The sequence below is a fragment of the Petaurus breviceps genome, unplaced genomic scaffold (assembly GCF_028583685.1).
Source record: "Petaurus breviceps papuanus isolate PSGF00001 unplaced genomic scaffold, PetGlider_PUasm1.0 38, whole genome shotgun sequence".
NCBI classification, from domain to species: Eukaryota; Metazoa; Chordata; class Mammalia; order Diprotodontia; family Petauridae; genus Petaurus; species Petaurus breviceps.
Window position 1 is genome coordinate 91,534,514 of NW_027186304.1, and position 25,520 is coordinate 91,560,033.

Consider the following 25,520-nt stretch of genomic DNA (forward strand, 5'->3'; position numbering starts at 1 on the left):
TTATTATGAAAATTAAAGTTTTCTTTCAATCTTTGATTGCCCTGGTTTAGGTATCAAAATCATATTTATGTAATAAAAAAGTATTTGGTTGAACGCCTTTACCAATATTTTCAAAATAGCATTATGAAGTACTGGGTTTAATTGTTCTATAATGTTTGGTAAAATTCACTTGTAAATCCATCTGATCCTGGGGATTGTTTCTTAGGGAGTTCATTTATGTTTTGTTCATTTTTTCCAGAAGACAGGGATATTAAATTATTCTATATCTTTTACTGTTAATCTGAGAAATCAGTCGTTTTGTAAATGTTAATATATTTAATTTAGAATGAAAGTTTCACTGGAATATAATTGGATGAAATAACTCCAAATAATTGCTGTAATTTCATCTTTATTAGTGATGCATTCACTCTTTTCATTTTTTATTCTGGTAATTTGGTTTTCTTCTTTCTTTTTTTTTTAAATCAAAGAACGGTTGGTCTAGGTTTTTTTGTTATTGTTGCTGTTGTTTTAAAAAAATAGTTGCAATTTTATTTAACAGTTCATTAGTGGGTTTTTTAATTAAAATTTTTATTAACTTCTCCTTTGACTCTCAGGATTTCCATCTTAGTATTAAATTAGGAATTTTAATATATTTTTCTACTTTTTAGTTGTATACCCAAATCATTAATCAGCTTATCCCCTCTTTTACTGTTATACACATTTGGAGATAAAAATTTTCTCCTAAGTATTATTTTGGTTGCATCCTACAAAGTTTTGTAGATTGTCTCATTTTTGTCATTCTCTTGAAATAAATTATATATTATTTCTCTATGATTTGTTCCTTGACTCACTCAATCTTTAAAATTAGATCATCTTGTTATCTATTTTAACATATATTTTCATGGTGGGTTTTTTTATTTTGGGGGATAGATTTTTTTTTGGAGGGAAATTGGGGTTAAGTGACTTGTCCAAGGTCACATGGCTAGTATTTGTGTTAAGTGTCCGAGCCCAGATTAGACCTCAGGTCCTCCTGACTCCAAGGCCAGTGCTCTATTCACTGCACCACCTAGCCACTCCCATGGTGTTTTTAATGTAAATTTTATTGCATTGTGGTCTTAAATATTGAATTTAATATTTCTACTTTTCTGCATTTGATTGTGAGAGATTTTATTCTCTAATACATGATCAGTTTTGGGGAAAGTAACATGAGCAGGTGAGAAAAGTGATACTCCTTTCTCTAACAATTTCATTTTCTTTAGAGGTCCATCATATCTAACTTTTCTGCAATTCTATTCATAACTTCTTTTTATTTATTTTATGGTTAGATTTATCTAGCTCTGAGAGCAGAAAGATGAATTTTGCTATATAGTTTTACTGCTTATTTCCTCCTCTTACTTATTTAGCATTTCCTTTAAGAATTTGGATATTATGCCATTTGATGCATAGATAGATATTGATATTACATCATTGTTTAGTTACCTTTCAGCAAGATATAGTTTTCCTATTTATTTCTTCTCATTAGATCTATTTTTACTTTGTCTGAGATAATGATTGCTAGCTCTGCCTTTTTTTTTTCATTTCAATTGGATCAATTTTTTGCTTAACTATTTTATTTAATGTTTAAAATCATTTTTGCCTCTTCTGGAAATTCTTGCTGGGTTTTTGTGTCTAACTCACATTTGTTTCCTTTGAGGCTTTGCTTGTAACTGTTTTGACATCACTGTCATCTGAGTTTGTGTCTCAATCTTCCCTGTCATCATATTAGCTTTCATGGTCAGGTTGTTGTTGTTTGTTTGTTTGTTGATTTTTTTCAGCCTGTTTCTTTGCTTTGAACTTCAATTTAAAGTTGGGCATTGTTCATGGTGGGGGTGGGAAGTGGTGTTTTGTTTGAGAGAAGAAGACTTATGGAGTCTTGTAAAGGAGAAATGAGTGAACATTTTATCAATTGATATTCTCCAGTTTTAATTTATAAGACTACTACCTTGTCAGACTTCTCGATTTTTTTGTCCCATGGATTAAGCTAAATTGTTCTACCTCTGGTGAATAATTACTCTTTTAGTGTTTTTTAAGTTACTACAGAAAGGAGAAAATGTCTAGTCCAATATATATTGTTGGCTATGTGACCTGAAACTCACAATAAATAGTTGAAGGAAAAAGTATGAATATAAATTCAGCTTTTGCAAAGTATGAAAAAGTAGAGAAAGTCATTGAGAAAAATATTTGATGCAATATGTCAAATTCATCCATAGTTTAATACTTGTTGAATTTATTCTGTAATAAATGATATATTCTTGGGGTGGCCAGGTAGCACAGCTAGTAAGAGCACCAGCTCCAGTGTTGGGATGACCTGGGGATTGAATCCCAGGCTCAGACACTTAGCACCCACCCAGAAACACCTGGCCGTGTAACCTTCAACAAGTTACTTAACCCTGATTGCTTTAAAAAATTTTTTAAAAAAGAAATTATATATTCTAAAATATTCCAGACACAAAAACCTTGAATATTTTCAAAAAGAGAGTCAGGAATTACTGAATATTCTAAGTATATCAGAAAAAAAAATATAAGGTTAATTAATTGTTAATAAACATCAAGGTTAAAAGTTAATAATGTTGATTGTTATATTAATATTAACTGTATGTTAACATGTGGGGAAAAGTTTTCTGTAAGGTGGAATTTGTAAAAAAAATTAACTTCCTGTGTGCAGTTAGATAATTGACTTGCTTGAGTAAAGAAAAAATCAAAGCCAAAGTACTAGGATGGGATACAAAATAAATGTAAAAATGTTATTAGCAATTTTCTATATTTCCATGAAAACCCAAGGGAAAAAAATTGAATTTGAAACTCAATTTAAAATTATACCCAAATAAATAAAATATCTGGAAATTAATTTATCAAGAAATACCATGAAAATACATAAATATACTTATTAAACTCTATAGGAATAACAGGGCAAATAATTAGAGAATTATTTATTATTAATGGTTGGGCCATGCCAATATAATAAAACTGATGAAATCTAAATTTGTTTACAGATTTATTACTATAATCAAATTATCAACTGTTTGATTTATAAAATTTTTTATAATAACAAAATACTTTCGGAAACATAAAAGGTCAAGAATGTTCAAGGATCTAATGAAAGGATCTAGGCTTGAAGGGGATTTAGCACTAGCAGATCTCAAACTTTGTTATGAAATACTAATGATCAAAACTAGTAATGGTTAAAAGAATAGATTGCTAAGCAAGGTGATCAGACTAGATGAGAGCTACTAGCAAACAAATACAGAAGTGTTTGTTTTTTTAAGCACAAACTACTGAAATACAGAACACAGTTTTGTCAAAAATTGCTTGGAAATTTAAAAGGAAGATTTGTAGAAAATAGATTTATACTAGCACCTTGCACCATATATCACAAAAAAATTCCAATGGATAAACAAAGTAAAAGTGAATGGTCAAATCATTAAAAAAAATGTATAACAGAAAGAGATTTAAGTTTTTAATGAGGAAAATACTCTATAAGCAAACCAATGATTGAAGATTTTTAAAAAATACAAAATGTACCATTCTAATCACATTTAAAAAATGAAAACTTTTCACTAAGAATTAATACATTTAGAGAAAACATTAAATTGGAAATAGTATTTGAAGCACATACCTATTATAAATATATGAAATCTAAGCTATCTAAGGAAACGGCAGAAATATGTGACAAAGGGCCATTCAGTAATAGATAAGTAGACAAATCATATGAAAAAGTACCTTTTAAGAAGATAATATGTAATCTATAAATAATAACATGAAAATGCTTTGAATGAAGTGATAAGAGAAATTAAATTTAAAATAATTTCCAATGTATCAACATACTTCATCAAATTCAAAATATATTAAAACATTGAAATTACAAATGTTAAAATTATTTTAGGAGGTCAGGCTTCAGTAGAACAAATATATTGACTAAGGAGTCAAAGACAGAAAGAAAGGTTCTATACATAAAATATTTGAGTTAGCTATTTTTTTCGTGGTAACAAAAAAGTGGCTGCCCCTAGTTTAGGGATTGACTGTATATATGGTAGCAGATGAATGCTTTGGAAAGTAATCACAGAAATGGTGAATAATAGGTAAATTATAGAAACAGGAAAATATTTTGGGATGTGATACAGAAGGAGGAAAATAGAATCAGGATTCAAATATTATACACAACATGACAACAATAAACATGAAAACAACAATAATTTAAATCAGGATTCAAATTAGATATAATGCCTCATCTAAACTCCAGAGAACTTATGATTAAATTCACTTCATTCCTCTAGCTAATAATGTGGTGATGTATAGGTATGTGTTGTTTCATGTACTGTCAGTTTCAATAGTTATATTGGTTCATTTTACATGGAAAGATCTATATGAACTGATGAAGAATGAATTAAGGAGAGGCAGAAAACCCTTACTACAACACTGTAAACCAGAAGAAACACCACAACAAAAAATCAAAAGTGAATTGTATAAAATTATAAAGAACAAGCATGGCTGAAAAGAAGAGATATGAGGAGACAACTGACCTACTGTTTGTAGAAGTGGGAGATATCTCCACCAGTGTTGTTCATTATATATTTTTCAGACTTTTTCAATTTATTGATCAGTTATACTGTTTTTTCTCTTCTATTTCATATTTTCTCTTTTAAAAACATTTATTTTATCACATGACTGTCTGAGATAGGAAAGGGGAGAAATATTGGGGAAATGTTTAAAATTATAATAACCAGAACTTTCCGTATACCATCTTTCTCTATTGTCCCCAAAACTCTTTGGAGTCAATACTGTTATCCCCATTTGTCAGATGAGGAAACTGAGACTCAGAGAGAATTAGTGATTTACCTAGGGTAACACAGATAGCAAGTGTGTAAAGTAGGATTCAGACCTCAATATTCCTCAATATTCAGACTCTAGATCCAGTGCTCTATCCACTGTAACATCTAACTGCCTCAAAAAAATTTACCCTTTAGGGACAGCTAGGTGGCATAGTGAATAGAGTACTGCCCTGGATTCAGTAGGACCTGAGTTCAAATTCAGCTTCAGACACTTAATACTCAATAGCTTTATGACCTTGGGCAAGTCACTTAACCCCAACTGCCCTACAAAAAGCAAAAAAAAAAAAAATTACACTTAAAAAAATCACTTCCAAATTAGAATAAACATAAGATATGGTATAAAAAAAATATGGTCATACTATAAAGTCTACTGATACCAAAATTTGGAAACAAACACACACCAAAAAACCATCAACAGAGAATATCATGATTTCTTGTGGTAATTTAGTTGATATAAATAAACCAGCACATTAAGTGGAAAAAAATGTTTTTAAAAACTACTTGATCTTTTCCATCAGAAAGATATTGCAGCCAAAGGTAGCACTGATTTAGAAGATAAATTTGGCCATAAAATCTTATAAAAGATGGTGGAAAATGATCCCATTTATGTCACATGTATTGTCCCTTAAAACAATAAGAAAAAACACTTTTTTATAAAATGTTTGGTGAGAAGCCAAATTAAGTTACATTATCTTGCAAATATTGAATGATGAGAGTAGAAGCAGCTTTTTTTAATGAACAAAAAACAGAAGAGATACATCAAGTTTTTTATAACAAATATTTTTCTTTATCAATGACACTATCACCTTTATATTCCAATACCACAGGCATTGATGAGCTATATGAAGAAGTAAAGATAGGCCTAAAGAAAATGAAGATGGGTTGAGCAGTTTGACATGACCAAGTATACTCTAAAGATGTCTTTCTTGAAGGCAGTACAATAAGAGTGAAGGATAAGCATGTGCAGTGTAAAGAACCTTAAATTTGGAAGCAGATGACCTTGGTTCGAATTCTGACTCATCCAGTTTCTGTCTATGTAGTTTTTTGCATATGTCAGTCTCCCAGGGCCTCAGTTACATCATCTGTCAGAGAATAGTGTGGGACTAAATGTCCCCTAAGGTGTTTTCCAGATTTAAGTTTATGATCCTATGGCCAAATTATTTTGCAGATCTTGTTAATATAGATAAATAGGAAAATTAATTAGGTAAAAATTAATATAAGTAAAAAGAAAAGAATACTGAAGAGTCCCACCCCATATATAATTTATAACATTTTGACAGACTAATTTATAGATATCTTGAAAGTATATTTGGGGAGAATATGGAAAAATGGTCAAACTTTTGTAAATTATAGTCTACAACAGTCTTCATCTTTGTGGTCAAACCAAGGATACAAGGTTTATTGTTTTTAAGTTACTACAAAAGTTCAATGTAGTAAAACAGAATACTACTTAAAATGTCCTATACATCTTAGAATTATAGAAGATTCATTAAAAGATATAACAATAAAAAGGATTCTCTTCAATGACCTACTGAATATTTTAAATGATGCAAAACGAAGGTTACTGCTTACTGATATTTGTCACTTTCATTAACTCATCGATTATCACTTATGAGGCAGATACTATGTGCTAGACTCAATGCCAATATATTAAGATATAAAGACAAGTATTATTAGAGTCCCTACTCTCAGGAAGTGAGGGAACATACATTTGCTTATGAGTACATATAAAAATATGGAGCATAAATACATGGAAGGTTATGAAAGGGGGCACTAAAAATTGGGTGGTGGAGAGGGTGGTAGAAAAGCAATCATAACAAGGATGGTAATTAAAAGAAAATTTTAAGAAAATATGGATTCCAAGAGACAGAAATAAGGAGGGAGCATATTATAAGCATGGGGAGACAGTTTATATGAGACAAGAGGTGTGTGGGAACATTTTTGTCTGGCTAGTTTTTAGAGTTTATAAATATAAGTAATGAAGTTGTAAAGTTAATTTTAAACCAGATTGTTAAGTGTTTTAAATGCCAAACATGGACATTTGTATTTCTTCCTAGGGGTAATCCTTATTACAGGTATTTTTTTTAAGAGATGAATGATAAGATCAAACTTGTGTTTTAAGGAAATGATTTTGACAGCTATATGGAGGATGCATTGTAGAGGAGAGACCTGAGACAGAGAGACAAATTAAGAAATTATTGCAATAGTCCAGATGATCATTGATTAGTGCCTATACACTAACACATTAGTTTATTTTACTATAGTAGTAACTACACATTGAATAGATAGGATCAGATGGACCCAAAACAAATGGCTTAACAACTTATTGGTCAGAGTGAGGAGTCAAAGAACACTCCAATATTAAGTTGTGTCTAACTGGAAAGAAAAATAGTTGAGCACTTGACTAAAGTAGGGAAATTCAAAAGAGGGGATAGGTTTGATGGGAGGAAAGATAATGAATTCGTTTTGAAATGTGATGAGTTTGAGATAATTAATATACAGTTCAAAATTTCACAAAGTCAGCAGTTATGAAGTTTGGCCTCCACAGAGTCAAAATTGAAGAATGGATGCCCTATGGTAAGGTCATCTAGAGGTTTCTGTTTATGGATGATAGTGTGCTGGCTTCATCAGTATCTGGAATATTGAAGCAACTTCTAAATGAAATCCATAATCATTTAATTATGGGACTAAGAAACTCGTAGTTAAATGGAAGTGAATGAAGAATATCTGTTGTTCAGCCTATGACTTACTGTTGTATAAATGAATTATAAAATTATACAATAAATATACCTTGAACAGACACTGAAGACTGACAACAAATTGGACACAGAATTTTGTAGGCTGAATAGAATAAGATATGTTATTATTTAGGAATTTGTGCAGTGCTTTTAGTAACTACAAGTCCCTTCCTGAATTAAAAGTCCATCATCACCACCAAAGGCAACATCAATCTTATTCTAGCAATGCTATTAGTCATAATGCAAACAGTCCCAGATGAGTTAAATTTGAAAGTCACCCAAACACAATTCAGAAGTACACAGTGATTTTAACAGTGATGCTTGTTGTCCTTCATTCTTAAAGAAGAGTAAAATGATATCACTATGTCAGAGTCCAGTTACATTATGTTCAAATGTGGACAATTGACTAGAATGCAGCATATCACCAATAAAGAAATCCTCAAGAAAAGCAGTGTAAAGGAAATCATCAGAAAGATGTATCACTAGAAAAGCAGGTGTGCCAGTATCATGGCGAGGACAGAGGTTCACTGATGAACAGCGTCCATGTTTCAATGGTATCCATGTGTTGTTGATACATCAGAACAGACCTCTAGCAACTTGAATGAGTCCCATAAGGAAGACTTCAAGAAAGACCTGGATGAGAGTCATCTCAAATCAGAAGGCTTTGATGGGTTTAATCTGAACGGTTGGAAGGGGTACACTTATCCATGAGATAGTGATGGATCCATCATTGTTTCAAAGAAATATACGTCTTACCATCCTTAGTGGAGTGTTACAATTGGGAAGGCAAGGACCAAATCTTTCTTATTTTTGAATGTCTTTGTGTAATGAATATGGTAGTCTGTAAGACACTGTGTTTGTGTGCATGTATGTGCACATATATGTTTTACCTTTCTTTGTATTCCTAGAGCTTAGTAGAATGTTTGGAAAATGGTAGTGCCTTGATAAATGCTTATAGGCTAATTGGAACTTTATAAATATTTTAATGGATGAATGAACCATCTAATGAATGACCTTCTAGAGATAAAAACATTGTAATTAGTTAGCCATTAGCTATATGGTTAACTGTCCCAATCAGATACTAAAGGAAAAGGCAGTGAGCCAATCATGTGATAAGAAGAGAGAAAAGATGATGTCATAAAAGACAACTGGCTCATTCTACGGACCTGGATTCAATGTGTGCTTGTCATGCTTCCTTTTCTGTATGACCTTGCATAAGTCATTTTAGCCCCAAATGAAAAATGCTGAATAGATAGCTTCTGAATTCTCTTCCAGTTCTTTTTCTAGGATCCTTACTACCTATCATCCTATCAATGGAATATAGGGTAAGTTTTGATGGGGAAGAATGATGAGGGGAAAAAAGAACAAATCTAGAGCCAGGATAGTTGATTACTATCTACCAAGGGATCTTAAAACTGTACTTGATAAAGCTCAGAATCCATTGCTGCTAGTACATCCATTAATTCTTTTCAAAATCTTTTCCAAATATTTTCTATGGGAAAGTACAGGAAACAGCTACACCTTCTACCTTATTTCACATATTAATTTTTACTAAAATATGCCTCCTTGCACTGAGCCTCCACCATCCAAAAGACATAACTTTCAAGGCTTCTCACTCTCAACCCCTATACTATATGTATATATGTGTGTATACTTTATATTGCACATATGTATGTGCTCATATGTATGTATAAATAATCAAAGGTCTATATTGCACATAAACGTGTGTATATATGTGCATGTGTATGTATATATGTATTATATGCACATATAGATAAAGACACGTATATAAATGTGTATATGTATGTATATGTTCTATGAGTGGAAAGGGGGAAGAAGGAGGCATAGCTGTTTCCTGTACTTGTGTTCCCTTGGGGGGTAAACATATATTACATATATGTGAATATATTATATTATATCATATACACACAGATAAAATACACAAAAGATACATATACACAAATTGTGTACCACACAGTTGGAAATAGTACAATTAGAATGCAATCCTAGTTCACTTGACTTCAGACAGAGTACTCCCCGTATCAAACCATGTTGTCTGAACCCTTTCTATAATATGTATTATTGTTGTTATTGTTACTACTACTATTAAATAATAATAATGTAACCTTTTCACATATAAGATTCTCCCCATCCCCTTCTTAAGGAACTGGGTTTTCCATTGATTTGTAGTCAAGTTATGAATGGTGGGATACAGTAAGATAAGTTCTCATTTTAAAAGACCAGGTTATTCAAGGTCAATAACATAACTTCTATTCTCTTTTTAATGCGGAAAATTCCATATAAAATCAGCATGAGGGGTGATTCATTTGCTTTTTAAAGACCCTAAATAATCTCTCTTCTAATACATATATATATATATATTTGCTAATTATTATGAAAAGATATTTGGCTTTTGGCACTTATAATGTTTTATGTATGGAAATAGTTTTAGAAATAAAATGCTACAGGCTTTTGTTTGCATTGATATTATGTAGATTGCAGTGGTACTGAACATCCAAATGCCAAATGAAAAGTAATGATAAACACTGTAGCCTAAATTGCATGCATAACCCTATTTTCTAGTGAGCCCTTGCTGAACTCAAGTGTACAACAAGGCAAATCCCACACACTATCACCATGACTAGCTTTTGAAAAAATGTAAAATATGGTTTATTCTTCTCAGCTATGCATTCCATGTTTCTTATAAATCAGTTCATTTTTGTCTCTGCTGCAAAATACCTTAAAAGGTAACATGGTATTGTGATGATTGGGGTGTGTGTGTGCATGTGTGTGTGTGTGTGTGTGTGTACGGGAGGGTGGGCTGGTAATTTATTACACCAGTTAATCTTGCAAAATTGCCCTCTGGATGTAATAATTTGTTATTCTTTTATTAGGCCTTCTTCTGCATGCTGTGTTTATCATAAAGATGTCACCATTGTGATGCCTAGCAACCATTACAATGTTCTGGAGGTGTTTGCATACATTTTCCTGAGGGAGAGATCTGCTTGGTCCCTGCTTGGGAGAGCTGTCAGTGGATTCTGATGTATGAGGGATAAAAGGAGTCCCTGCTGCAGACTCCAATAAGCTCGAGTCACGGCCCGAAAGCACTGACTTGGGCATCACTATGCTGTGTTAGAAAATGTGTCAATTATCAGATGGACTGCCTAAGGGGATCGCCTGGGTCTAGGCCATAAAACCATCAAGACTGAGGGGGGAAAAATTGATGAGGAAGTAAGTTGAATTAATTGATAACAAGGAGGCTTGTATGTTGAATATTCATTACGGGCAAGACCCTGAAATTTATGTCTCTGAACCTTTTTTTTAGGGTCCCTCTCCCCTCCATCACCTCCTTCACCCATTTTAAAAACCAACAGTAACCCTCCTCACCTTCTCTGACATAAATGTATGTTTAACTAGCATTTTAGTCATTTCCTAAAAGCCAGGAGGTAGTTTTCAAACTAGTCAAGAAGCCGTAAAAATAAAAATAAAATGATGCTAATATTGTTTTAGCTGTTTTGCTATTATTGCAATTCTTAATATACTGTGGAACTGTTTATATGTGAATACAGTGGGGACCACTTAAATGGGTAGCCTTAGGGCTTCAGTCATGAAAGCTTTATGCACCATTTATGTAGGTTTCTGTGGAGTTTACTCAAGATAGGGAAAGAATGGCATATGTGGGGGAATGTATGTATGTATGTATGTATGCATATATGTATGTAGGGAGTATGGGGGTTTGGAAGAGTTCACCACTGCCTGCTCACCCAAGCATTCATTCACCTCTCATTGCAGAATTAAAGGGAAAAGGTTCATATCAGAAGAGGTTGATTCCAACACAGCATCCTTTATGGGCATGAGTATAATTATTAGTCAGTTTATCTGTCCTCACTAAGTCTAAACAGCCAGTCAGTTTGGTGGCAGGAGAGGAAAAGAAACTGTATAATTCTGTTTAATTTTTTAAAAAAAGAAAATGATCTGACAAGTTGGTTGATTCTTTGTTTGAACCTCCTAATTGTTTGTACTGACCAATCAGTTTTAGAAGATGGTCATTTAGTGAGGTCCACACAGATGAAAAATGGTAGTCCTTAAACTTATTTTTGTGCAAATTAAAAATTCAGCAGCTGAAAAAATATATCATTTTCCTTTGGGGATAAGGACAGTGGAGAGAAGTTCATCCATCTTTTTAATGATTGACAAAAATTCTTCTGCTTATTTTACAATAAGTAACCTATAAAGTACTCAGCACTATAAAGGAACATATAAAAAGACACAGCCATTGCTCACTTGGAACTTATTGGGTAATATATTCTTTTATAATGATAATGATCGTTACAGTGATCATAACAATGGGATATATTTTCCCCTGTATGAATTTTCTCTTTGCACTTGCCATTCTTATTGAAGGTAAAGGCAATTTTGTGCATTAGGAGAGAGCCAGACCAGCAGAACCAACTCCCTTAGAAATATTTCTATGATATTTTTCATTTTTAGAGATCATAGAATCAGGGAACATATAATCCAGAGAAGTAAGGAAAATAATACACACAAAGGTCAAGTGACATGTTCACAATCACTAGAACTTGATTGTCTGACTCCCAATTCAATGTCCTTACCACCATATACCAAATTATTATCTTATAACAATGACACACATTTAAAGATTTTAAGAATTATAAATACTTGAGAAATATTTTGTCATCACCCTTTACCATACCTAATAACCTTTTATGGTTTTCAGAATCCTTTGTGAATAATGCCTTAATTGATCCTCAAAGTGTGAAGGAGGTATTATTTCCCCCATTTTGCAAATGAGAATGCTAAGGCTAAAAGCAGTTAAGCAAATTTGCCCAGTATTGTACAATGACCTATCTGTGACAGAATTCAAACTCAGGTCTTCTTTACCACAACAAGATCAGTATTCTCTGTATGTCATGTTGTCCTCTCTCCCAGGGAAAAAAGTAGATAAAGAGCCATATTAGTATATGTCTCTCATGAGTCTCTTTATTTCACCAATTTTTAATATTTTGGGGGTTTCAAAGACAATTTTTTTAAGTTAGAACCTGTATAGAATCACGAGCATATTCCTGAGTTTATATTTTTGTTCAATTTGTTTTAGAGGTAACACATACACATGTATCTCTACAGAGTACTTTCATTGATCCTTAAAATAACCATTTGAATATTATAGTATAAACACTATTATCCCTATTTTATAGATTTAAAAATAAACAGAAGCTGAGAAAGTCTGTGGTGCTGTCCCCTAATTAGGGTAATATATCTAGTTAAGTGAGAAAGCAGGATTCAAACCCAAATCCTGATCGCAAGTTCAATGTCATTACAATCATACTAGCCTTCCTATAGGACAACAAAATGGAGTACAAAATATGACTAAACAGACATCTATTCAACAAATACTTAGCAAGTGCCTGTGATATGTGAAGTCATTTGATAGATTTCTTAAAGAGTAGCTTTGAATTCATAGATTTATTGTATTTTAGGTGTTAGGACAAAAAGGGTCACAAAATCCAAGTTATATTGAAAGCAGGAATCCTTTCTTCAATATCCCCAACAAATAACCCCTTTGGCAAGCACTAGAGTTGAGGAGATCACTATTTTAAAAGTAAATGCATTCTGGATTTTTGACAACAATATATCAAAAGTTTCTCATAATGTTGAACTCAAGTTTATAAGTTCCTCAAATTCAGTGTCCCAAAAGATGTAGTATGGTTTTAAACCTTATTAGCTTTTGTAGCTTAACATTACACGGTGACATTTGGAACACCCTATATTTGAGGATAGTTATTAAGACCCTATTAAATTTTCCTTTCTCTTGGTTCAAACCCTCCCTTTTTTGTAATTGCTTATTTTTTTTTTACTTTTAACACAATTTTTATTTTAAGTTCCAAATTTACTCCCTTTCCCCAGTCCCTCCCTTTGGGAAGGCAAGCAAAATTATACCTACTATACATGTGAAGTCACACAAATAATATTTGCATATTAGCCATGTTTCAAAAAGTTAAAAAGAATGAAAAACAGAGTGGAAAAAATCTGCACTCAGATTTTATTAGTTTTTTCTTTAGAGGTGGATATTATTTTACATAATGAGTCTTTTGGAATTGTCAGGAACCATTGTCTTGATAAAAGAAGCTAAGTTTTTCACAGTTGATTATTATTACAATATCACTATGTAAGATATGTAAGGTTCTGTTCACTTCACTCTGCATCAGTTCATATATTTTCTCAGTTTTTTTCTGAAACCATTCTGCTTGTCATTTCTAATAGCATGATAGTATTCCTTCACAATCACATACTGGAACTTGCTCTGCCATCCCTTATTTAATAGGTATTTCATCAATTTCTAATTCTTTGCCACGATGAAAAGAGCTGCTCTAAGTATTTTTGTACATACAGGCGCTTTCTTTTTTTTAACCTCTCTGGTTTCAACCCAAGTAGTAGTATTGTTGGATCAAATGGTATGCTCAGTTTTCTAATTCTTTGTACATAATTTGAAATTGTTCTCTAGAATGCTTGGATCTGCACAACTAATTTTAAGACCATTATCAAACTAAATGTACCCAAAAACCTTTCCTCTTGAGTAGAAGAAGAAAAGGACAGCAGTGATGTTCTAGTGTTATCTCAATATCAAGGATATGCAACAAAAGCTGCTCACCAAAGAAAGCCCATGATTTTAGGAGAATCTATCAATCAATAAAATGTATTAAAAGCCTACTATGTGTCAAGCACTGTGCTAATCACTGAGATACAAGCAAAAGACAGTCCCTGTCCTCAGGAGCTTATAATCAGATGGAGGATACAACATGCTAACAGATACACACTTTATAGATAGATGATAGAGATATAAATACATAAATATATAACTATATACAGAATAAATAGTTTAGTTTATACAGAGGGAAGGCATTAGAAATAAGAGAAGTTGAGAAAACCATCCTACAAAAGATGGGACTTTGTTGTTCTTCTGTTCTCAAAGAGGATTAATGACATCAGGAGGGTGATGTCTTGATTTGCAGTGAATTGAATTTAGGTGAGCCAGGGCTGTGTAAAGTCATCAACCTCACTCTTTCCTCCAGTGGCAAGACACAGGTCAGAACAACTAGAGATGATCCCAGATGCAGGAAGAGACCTTGGCCTTTATAAGGAAGGTCTTTGACAGGTCTCAGTTTGCCTGAGACAATACCCATCCAGTGATTTAAGGCTAGGAAAGAAATGAGGCAAAATATTGTGTAGTTTGCCTACTCCAAAAAAATAAATAAATAAAACTGAAAGGAGAAGACCTTCAGGGTTTCTGGACAGAACAGAAACAATTGCTATGAATACTCATTCAGCCATCAAAACCCAACCAGTGACTAAGTAAGACTTGGGCTGGCACCTATTATTGGCAAATCACTGAGAACCAAAATGATCTAGGTTTGAGGCATGGTCAGGTAGCTCTATCATAATTCCAAAGGGCTTTATCAAAGCCTGGGTTCCGGAGCTCAGTTTCTTGAAATTTAAATTAAACTGAATAGGACAGAGCTAATTGTCCCAGTTTTTTTTAATGGTAGAATAGATAAGTATGGAAGAGAAGGAAAAACAAAGTAAAAATGAAAAATCTTGCCCCCAAATGCCAAGTTATCTTGGAAGGTTTTAGTAAGCAAAATTTATATTCATTAGTGCAGAGCACTGTTATGTAAAGTTATGATTTCCAATGTGGACAGAGAGAGGGGAGGAAGGGAGGGAAGAAAGGAGAGAAGGAAGAAGAAAAGAAAGGAAGGAAAGAAGAAACAAGTGGAGGTACTTAATATAGGAAGCCTTTTTGGGGACATTAGCTACAAAGGGCAGAAGAAATATAGGATGACAGCAAAGATGGAAGGGTCAAGTGATTTTTTTTGATTTTGTGGATTTATTTTTTTTTATCCTGAGAGAGACACGGGGATTTTTGTAGACAATAGGAAATGAGTCAGTATGCAGGAAGAGATTAAAAATTAGTGATAGATTGAGACTGACAGAGTAGGAAAACTCTTGGAGGAGATGGGATAGAATGGGATCACTTACAAGTAGAGGGATTAATCTTGGAAAAGAGTAATACCACTTAATGATATGAAATAGGGGTTTGTGGTAGAAGGCACCTATGTAATCTGAGATGAGAAATGGGGGAGATGAGAGAACTCACAATGAATATCTTCAGTTTTCATTCTGTAAAACATGAGGCAAGATTCTCAGCTGAGAGGAGATGATAAGGGGGAGCCATGGAAGGTTTGAGGAGGGATGAAAAGGTTTTGAAGAGCCACTATGGAAAGTGGGATAGTAACTTGATAAGGGAGCTATATTAAGATTGCTATGAGAGACCAAATGAGGTTATATAATAAATATATAGTGGACCCAAGTAAGAAGAGTTGTGTGATTTTCTTCTGCTTTATTCAGCAGCACACATAGAAATAAAGGAATCAAATGGTGATAGTATCCAAAACTGAGGCTTATCAGTGTGCAATTGGTGATATCATAAGGGGGATAATGATTCAAGACAGGAAGACACAATAGAATTTAAATGCATCACCAAGAACTCAAAATAAGGAAAACAGAAAGTGAAAAATAACATGCAGGGGAACTGGCCAGGGAGAAACACAATCAAGAAATTGGAGGTCATGGTATATACAAAGAGTAGAATTTTATAAAAGAAGTGGAGAAGTGAAAAATAATTATGTTATAGGTGCTTAAAGGTATAGGATTATTGAACATGGAGGTGGTGGTACATTTGTAAGTGATGGCAAAATAATGGGTATGATTTATCTTTGTGTGTGGCCTATTTGGGGTATAGAAGTAGCTTATGATAATTGAGCAAATTGAGGAACTGAGAGGTTAGGAAATTTGAGGAAAAGTAAAAATGTATATTGAGGTCTTTTAGTATGATGGTAGTGGCTAGGAAGGAAAGAAAAATTGTGTACCAAAATCATTGAGTAAGAAAGACTCAAGGTATCACAGATGTGCAATAGCATAGATTGGTAATTTCATGGGTATGGGTACTGAAATACAACCCTTCAACATTTTGTTTGCAGTTCTTTTCAGTATTATTTCATATATCCTCCATGGGAAGATACCCATTGCAATGGAGACCATCTGTTTCTTATAGTATGTTTTGGATAGAAGAAGAAAATTCTAATTGCCCTATATTTATTTTGTGTATATATGTTCCTAATTTTTACTCTTAAATCCTTTCTCATGAAAATTCTCAGTGGCAATATGCTGAAATATCTTTATATCCATCATTTCCCTTTTCTGCCATTTGTTTCATGTACAATTTTGATTCTTCTGAAATTGTGATTTTCCATGACTCTCAAAAATGTAACATCACTGGGAGAATAATAGTATTAAAATATAAACTTTGACCAGTTGGACTAATTAATAATATGATGCAATGTCCCAAATGCCTTCCAACCCAATGTCTTCCTCTTGTGAAATCCAATTCATTATTTATCTGCAAATGGTAACTTTTCATGGTTTATGCATCCATGAACTAATTATTTATCCACAGTTGATATAGTAACTCAAACAATATATGCTTTTCATCCACTTTTTTTTTCAAGAGTGGATGGCTAGTAGAAGTAATATCATACTCATTTTACATACAAACTGAGGTTTAGAGGGATTATTTAACTTGCTCAGGATTGCATAGCTAGTAATGATTAGATATGAGTCTTGAAACCAGATATTCTGAGTAGAAGGTAAATATGATTTTCAGTGCCTCAGGCAATGAATTTTATGAAGTTGTATACTTTAGTCTTATTGTGGCTAGTCAGTTTCATTTCCTTTTCCTTGTTTCCAATTTAGATGAATAATGTCAGTTATTTTTCCAAAGATTAACTTAAAATCCAATTTTCTGTATCTTATGTCAGTGGATTTCTCTTAGAGATACCTAGTGCTTTTATTCTTCTTTAGATAGGCCTTTTAAATAGAATTACAAAATCTTAAATAGAAAGGAACGTCAGAAATTTAATCTACCCTCCAACCTTTTTGCTGTGCAGAAATCTCTTTCAAAACATTAGGTCTCTGTGTCAAACAGCTCACTGATTTCAACACAAACAATTCTATTATTGGACAGCTCAGATGTGTAGAAAAGTCTACCTTATGTTGAGCCTAAATCTATTTCCCCATAACTCTCACCTGTCTCAAATCTGTTCTTTATAGCAACGGAATTCACTCACTCATTCAGCAAACTCTAAATATGTAAAATACTTAATTCCCTCTGTACTCAACAACCTAGAAACTTCAGATATCATAAAAACAACTTTAAGAATAAACATCTGTAATATGTAATATTACAAGAAAAAATGGAATTGTTCTGTGAAACTCGAGGAAAGTGATCTACATTGTGACAAGTTTCATGGAAAATGTTGCATTTGAATTGTGCTTTAAAGGATCAGTACTGGGGCAGCTAGGTGGTGCAGTGAATAGAGCTCCAGCCTTGGAATCAGGAGGACCTGTGTGCAAATCCGGCCTCAGACACTTCACACGAAACTAGCCGTGTGACCTTGGGCAAGTCACTTAATCCCCAATTGCCCTACCTTCCTCCCTCCAAAAAAAAGCAAAAAGAAAAATCTTAAAATAAAAATTAAATAAATTTCAAAAGGATAAGTAGTAATTAAGTGAGTGGATAGTAGTGAGGGAGAGACAGAGAATCAGAGAAAGAATTAGAATTAGAAACAGAAACAGAGAGACAGAGGCAGAGTTAGATACAGAGTATTTCAGGCATAGAAGTAGCACAAAGGTAGGAGAGGTCAACGGAAGACAATCCAGTTTGCTATGGTATAGAGTGGGAAAGATAGTATTGTGAAACAAAATTAGAGAGATGAGGTAAATGATTATAGAAAGGAAAATCCCCAGATTGTTATGAGCCTGGGATGCCAGGCACAAATTTTGAAACTTATTTGGTATGCAGTATGGAGAAATTAATGCTTTTTGAGTAGAGAGACAATATTACAAGATCTATACATAAGAAAATTATCCTGATAGTGGGATAAAGATTAGATTAAAGGGTAGAACTGGAAGCAGAAAGACAAGTAAGGAGTATATTACATTAGACTAGGTGAGTGATAATGTGGGTTTGTGCTAAGATGGTAACTGTGGGAAGACAGAGATAGAATAGGTGAGCTTGGTAATTGATTGTAATTTTTTTTAAAAAAGGTGAAAGAAAAATGTCAAAGATATCCTTAAGGATACAAATAAGGGAAACATAAGTTCCTCCACCCAAAATTCGTGGTCAGAAAAAAGGACAAGTTTAGGGGGAAGGAAACATAATAAGTATATTTGGGAATATATTAGGTTCAACGTTAGTGGTAAATTCAGGTAAAGATGTCTTGTAGGAAGTTGGATCTACATACCTGGAGCATCAAAGGTTTCACGACAGGAAGTATAGATCTGAAATACCTAAATAAAAATGGTAGTTGAAATTTTAGAAGTGAATAAGATCAACCAGGGTGGGAGAAAATAAGAGAGTAGATAAGATGGTGATTATAAAATGAGATTTTTTTGTGAAAAGTTTACACTTAGCACAGAGACATAATACAAATTCTTATTTCTTTCCTCTTTCCCTCTATTCCCATGCAGTGGCTCTCAAGAAATAAGAACAATGAAGGCTTGGAAAGAGAATGAAGAGCCAGTGAAAGGGACAGAAACTGAATATTTGGGAAATTAGAAAGAGAACTAGGGCATTGCCTTGCTTCTGAAGTCATGGGAGGAGAGAAGTTCTAGCATGAGGAACTGGGAGAAGTATCAAAAGCTTCATAAAGGTCAAAAGATAAGGCCTGACAAAACAAAGAGCAAAAGATCTGCTGCTTGGAGAACTTTGAGCAAATGTTATAGTAGAGTAGTGGGGAATAAGGAGAAAGATTTTCAAACAGAAAGCATAGGACATTTAAAAAAAAAAACAGGACTCTTTTGTACTCATAACAAAACATATGAGTAAGTGTAATAATGTATTCCAAAGAGCAGTAGAACTCAAGATACAGCCCAAAGTGGCCTACTCTATTAATCTGGCCTAAATATAAATGAAAAAATAAAATGGACATTCAATAATAGATAAATTTTAAAATATTCCCAAAAAGAAAACCGTACATGAAGAAATTATTTGATTATCAAACAACCCAGACAATAGAAATGAAGTAAGGGTAAATCACAGATTAAACTTTTCAACATTACACCTGTAGGGAAGTCAATGTTTTCATGGAACTAAATTACAAAATAGAGGGGGTAACAAGAAAAGAGAAATGAGAAGATAAAGGGGAATAACTGATGTATATATGCAAAGGCTATCAATGAAGGAAAAACAATTTCTGAAGTCTCCCAGGAAGGAGTAAGTCTACAGGAGAATGGGTGAGAAGGCCTAGAGTGAGCTGGAAAAAAAGGGGGAAGCAAAGGGGAAAACCTTATTTCAATGTTTGGAGGAGGTGAAACTGATTGCTCCTATGGATGAAGAGAGATATTCTATAAAGGGAGATGGGACCTTACATGGGATTTGATGCTACTCATCTTGCCTCAGGAAAAAGTGAATAAGAGCTTTCTGTGGACAACTGACACAGAAAAGAGTGGAACACATAAAAATTATGAGGCAAATGGGGAAAAATAGCCAATTATAGGGGAAAGGTCAATTATTAAATGCATAATCAGGGGTGTACAAAGAATCCCACTATGGGACAATATCTTCTATATCACCTACAGGAATTAATATTTTCCTAAGAGTTGGGCACAACAGAAAACTGGGATTGCAGGCAGGCTGCTTAAGGCAGGAATAGAAACTGTTTAGAAGAGAGAACCCAAAATAGGTACCTCACTATCTTTAATTCAATGAGGAATAAAGAGAATAAAGAGCTAAGTATAAAAGGATGAAACCAATAATAAAAGTATAGAATAGATTGAAAGGGAAGATAATGGAAATGATGAGGGGAAAAGAAACACCTTTCGAGAAAAAGGAACAAAAAATGAAAACTTTTTAAAATGTGAAAATTAAAATATTGAAAGGGGTTTAGGAAAAGGGATTCTACTTGACTATTTAACTAAAAGGGGGAGGGGGAGAAGAGGGAATAATTAAATGACCATAGAAAAACAAGCAAGAAATCTAATTTCCAAAGTGAAAGTGGTAACAAATAGGAAAAGCTTAAAGGTGAGAGGAAGAGAGCTGATGGGGGACAGAGGGGAAATAAGGACTTAAAAATTATTAGAGACAAATGGAGAGAAAATAAAGTATCTTTGATAATTTAAAAATGAATGGATTAAATGGATGAGAGTGCAAAAGCCCACAATCTCTTGTTTATGAGAAATATATTTAGATAAACATAAAAGATATTTAAAACAAAAATGTACTAGGAATCACATGAGTTTATTTTGAAGTTGTAGTGATGCTATGAGACAAGGCCAAGTAAAACTTTAAAAAAGTAAAAAAAAGGATAAAAAAGGAAACTATATTATGTTGGAATTAACCCTCAACAATAAATCATTATGAACATTAAATAAGCATGCCCCCTATGACTTAACAGCCAAATTCATCAAGGAAATATTAACTGAACCAAAAGAACAACTATTTAAATAGAGGTATGATAGTTACAGGATATTTTGAAATCCCTCTCACAGTTTTGGATAAGTTTACCGAAACAAACAAACAAAAAAAAATGGAGAAATCTGGAACTGAAAAAAAGTGCAAGAAAAATTAGAGCTAGATAACATAATATCTTCTAAGTGGCACTATGAAAGAATATATGTATTAGGGAACAGAAACATTGCAAATAAAAGAACATATAACTACAACCTTTACAAAGTAAACTATGATAAAAGAATAGTCAAGGGACCATAACAAGAATAAGTAGATCTTTTGTTATCCTTTTTTTATTTTTTAAAGTTTTTTTTTTTTGCTTTGTCTGAAAATATGGTTACATCTCCTGGTGTTTTCTTAAAATCCATTTGATTCATTATAAATTTTTATCTTAAAATATCTCTTGCCTTCTTGTCTTTAAATGTGTTTCTTAACAATTAAATCATAGATAACAAGCAGATCAATGAACAAAATCATAGAAATATTTAAGAATTATATGGAAGACATTGATAATGATGAAAGAGTATACCAATTTCTGTAATATAGAAAACATAGTCCTCACAGGGGAAATCATATGCCTACCAAAAAAAGAACATAATAGAAAAAAGAGAGGATTAATGAACTGAATATTCATTTAAAAATAAGAAAGCCAACAAATAAACAAATCTAAAATAAACACAACATAAGATTTAAAATTAGAAAAAATAGATAAAAATATGAACAAAAAACCATGGAAATGATAAATAAAATTAAAATCTGGTTCTTTGAAAAGATTAACAAAATGTATAAATCTTCAGCTAACACATTAAAAAGTACAGAAAATAAAACAACAAAATAGCAAATAAGTGAGTTGATAGCACTGTAAAACCAAAATAAATAGTTCTATGCTAACAAAACTTTGAACACAAAAGAAAAAGAATACCTTAAAAATATGAAATACTTACAATGACAGAAGACCAAAAGGAAACAGAAGTAAATGTAACTGAACTAGGAAAACAAAACAAAATAATAAAATGAACTAAAAAAAGGTCAATAATAAAAATAATTAATGCTTTTAAAAATCAAAACCACATAATTGTCTCAATAGATTCAGGAAAAACAAAAGACTGACAAAGTAAAATACTTATGCTAAAATACCTTTCAAATTATGGGAACATTTTTTAACATCATAAAATGAATCTATTTAAATCAAAAGTAATCATCATATGCAATGGGGATATACTAGAAGCTTTTTCAGTAAATATGGGAATAAAACAAAGATATCTCATCTATCCATTATTATTTGATATAATTTTGGAATGCAACAAAAATAAGGCAAATTAAAGACATGAAGACAGGCAAAAATGAGATTAAAAATATTATCTCCATTTCCTGATATGATGGTATATTTAGAAAGCCTTAAAAATCAGAAAATATACCAATCAAGACAATAGCTTAATTAAAGTTACAGGCAAAAAAAATAAATTTTGAAATATCAAATATCTTTCTATGCAATGATAACAATATCCAAGAGACAATAATAGAAAGGGAAATTCCATTTCAGATAACTATATCTTGCATGAAGTATTTGAGATTGAGTCAACTAAAGCATATAAAAGCCATGTATAATTAAATTACAAAGTTCAACTTAATATAAGTAAATAACATTTTATTTATAACAATAACAACAACCAAAATTGTTGGAGTAATATTCCGTGTTCATTATTAGACTATGCCACCATAATAAAAATGACAACATTACCAAAGGTAATTTATACTTTTAATGCTATAAGAATCAGAATATCAATCAAATTTATCAAGGTCAAGTGCTAAGAACTTGATAAAATTTGTTTAGGAAAAAAAATCTAGAATATCAAGGGAAATGATGAAAAGAGGTAGGGATGAAGAGGGAACAGAATTTCCAAACCTCAAAGAATATTGTAGAGCAGTAGTCATGAAACCACCTGGTATCAGTTAAAGAATAGAGAAGTTGTTCAATAGAAAAGACTAAACAAAGGAAAATCTGAAAAAAGAGAGCTTAATAACCCAGTGGTTGATAAGGCTGAAAATATACATTACCTAGGGAAAAAAAATTCACTGTTTAAAAACTTCTAGGGAAATTAGAAGACTGTCTGGCTGAAATTAGTATTAGACAAACATCTTACATCATCCTCCACAGTACATTCTAAATGGAAGCATGGAATTAATACTAAGGATCATGACATTAAAAAAAAAAATTAGAAAAGAAGCAGATCACGTGTATCACTCACAGCTAAGAGTAGGAAGTGTATTATGAAAGGGGATTATAATAAGGGATAGAGAAAATTATAAAAGATAAAATAAATTCCTTTGATTTCATGAGACTGAAAATCTATGCCTAGAGAATGACAGGAAGACATAAGGGGTTAAAAGGGAGAGAGAGAGAACAAAAAAACTTTGTATCAATTTTCTCCTATAAGGTTTGCTATCCCAAATATGTGAATAACAAAACACATCTAGTGTATGTGTGTGTGTGTGTACACATACATGTAATACCAATAGCCATTACCAAATGGTTAAGTGGTCAAAGAATATGAACAAGCGGTAATAAAAAGAAGAATTACAAAATATTAACAAGGTCATGAAAGGATGCCCCCAATTTCTTATAATAGGAGAAATTCAAATAAAAACAACTCTGAGGTTTCACCTTCCTTTTCTCTTTTCACCTGCAAATTGACAAAAAGGGCAATAGTTGACATTAGAGATGTAGTAAGAAGATAGGCACACTAATGCATTGTTGGTGGAGCTATAAATTGGCATAACAATCTTGGAGAGCAATTTGGTATGATGCAAATCAAATTACTAAACTATTTACATCCTTTGACACAGACACTCCATTAATATGTTTATACCCATAAGGAAACTATTGATGAAAAGAAAATCATCATATATAAAAATATTTATAGAAACACTTTTTTTCATAGCAAGGAATTAGAAACAAAATAGATGTCCATTGATTTCTTTTGTTTTTGTTGTTCAACCATTTCAGTTGTGTCCATGTCTTTTTGACTCCATTGGGGGTTTTCTTGGTAAACATACTGGAGTGATTTGCCATTTCCTTCTCTGTCTCATTTACACATGAGGAAACTGAGGCAAACAGAAATAAGTGATTTGCCTGAGGTGACAAATCTCTTCTTTGTGGAGGTGGAAGACCCGCAAAGGTTGCATACTGCACATGTTTTCAGATTTTCTCAAATATTGACCACTTGTGTTAATTTCTTTCTTCTCTTTCTTTTCTTCTTGGATTTGAAAATACTATTTTATTATAAGGAGTGGATTTCTGGGGAGGAGGGATACTGGAGAAAACTATGATGTTTTCCAAAAAGACATCAACAACAACTTATTTAAAAAATTAAACATGGAAACAAGAAACACATTCTGAAACAAGGGCATACAGTAGGTAGGAGGAAAATGAATTAAAGGGTACAGATATAAGGATTTGCATCTTTTATAGACTATCTGTGGGAAACCAATCAGTCCCCCATTCCCCATGATAAGATTACAGAAAATAAGGGGTAGGTTTAAAAGACAATAAAATATAAAGATGCATCCATTTCGATCAATGTTCATATTTGCAGTTATGTTTCAGATTTGAGCCCATTGTGGCAGATACGTATTAATTCTCCCACTCTAACACTGACAAATATATCATTCTTCTGCCATTGGAAGAAGAGGAGGGAACAGGTGATAATTTAAGAAATTTTGAGAAATGAGAGAAGGGGACTGAGAAAGTTCAACTCAGACTGATCTAAGTCTTTTCTTTTCTTTTTTTTAAATTTAAATGCTTTATTAACTTCTGATTTACATCATTCGTTTCCGCCAGATTTTGAGTTACAAATTTTCTCTCCGTTTTTCCCCCACCCATCCCCCCAAAACAGCAGTCCCACAGGATATCCCCACCTCCAATCTGCTCACTCCCATATTTTCTCCCATACCCGTTTCAACTTTTCCAGTGGATCTCTATGCCTCAGTGCCTATATATCTTTTTTCTTAATTACATGTAAGATGGTATTAATAATAGTACACACACACACACACACACACACACACACACATATATATATATATATATATATATATTTGAATATTTGATTTTAAAACTTTCAATTCCAGATTCATTCCCTTCCCCCGCCCCTCCCACCCACCCCCACTGGGGGGACAAGCAGTTCAGTATAGGTTGTACATGTGTGGCTAATGCAAAACAATAACATAGTAGATGTATTGTAAAAGACTGACTATTTTTCCCTCCCTCCTATCCCACCTCCCACTTGTTATATTCTCTACTTTGATCCTGTCCCTTTTCAAAAGTGGGTGCTTCCAACTTCCCTCCCCCCC

General features: G+C 32.7%; 1 long non-coding RNA gene across 2 annotated transcripts in view; it reads right to left on the reverse strand.

Annotated features, from left to right (window-relative positions):
- Nucleotides 1–25,520, reverse strand: part of LOC138170671 (uncharacterized) — a 321,824-nt gene that overhangs the window by 215,650 nt on the left and 80,654 nt on the right. The window contains exons 2-3 of one of the 2 annotated variants that reach the window (XR_011170712.1): nt 22,112–22,154; nt 20,948–21,745 (exon numbers count right to left, since the gene is read on the reverse strand). The exons of the other annotated variant lie outside the window; for it this stretch is intronic. This is a non-coding gene — a long non-coding RNA (uncharacterized lncRNA). Of the gene's footprint in view, nt 1–20,947; nt 21,746–22,111; nt 22,155–25,520 lie in introns of those variants that run through there. 2 annotated transcript variants of the gene reach the window in all.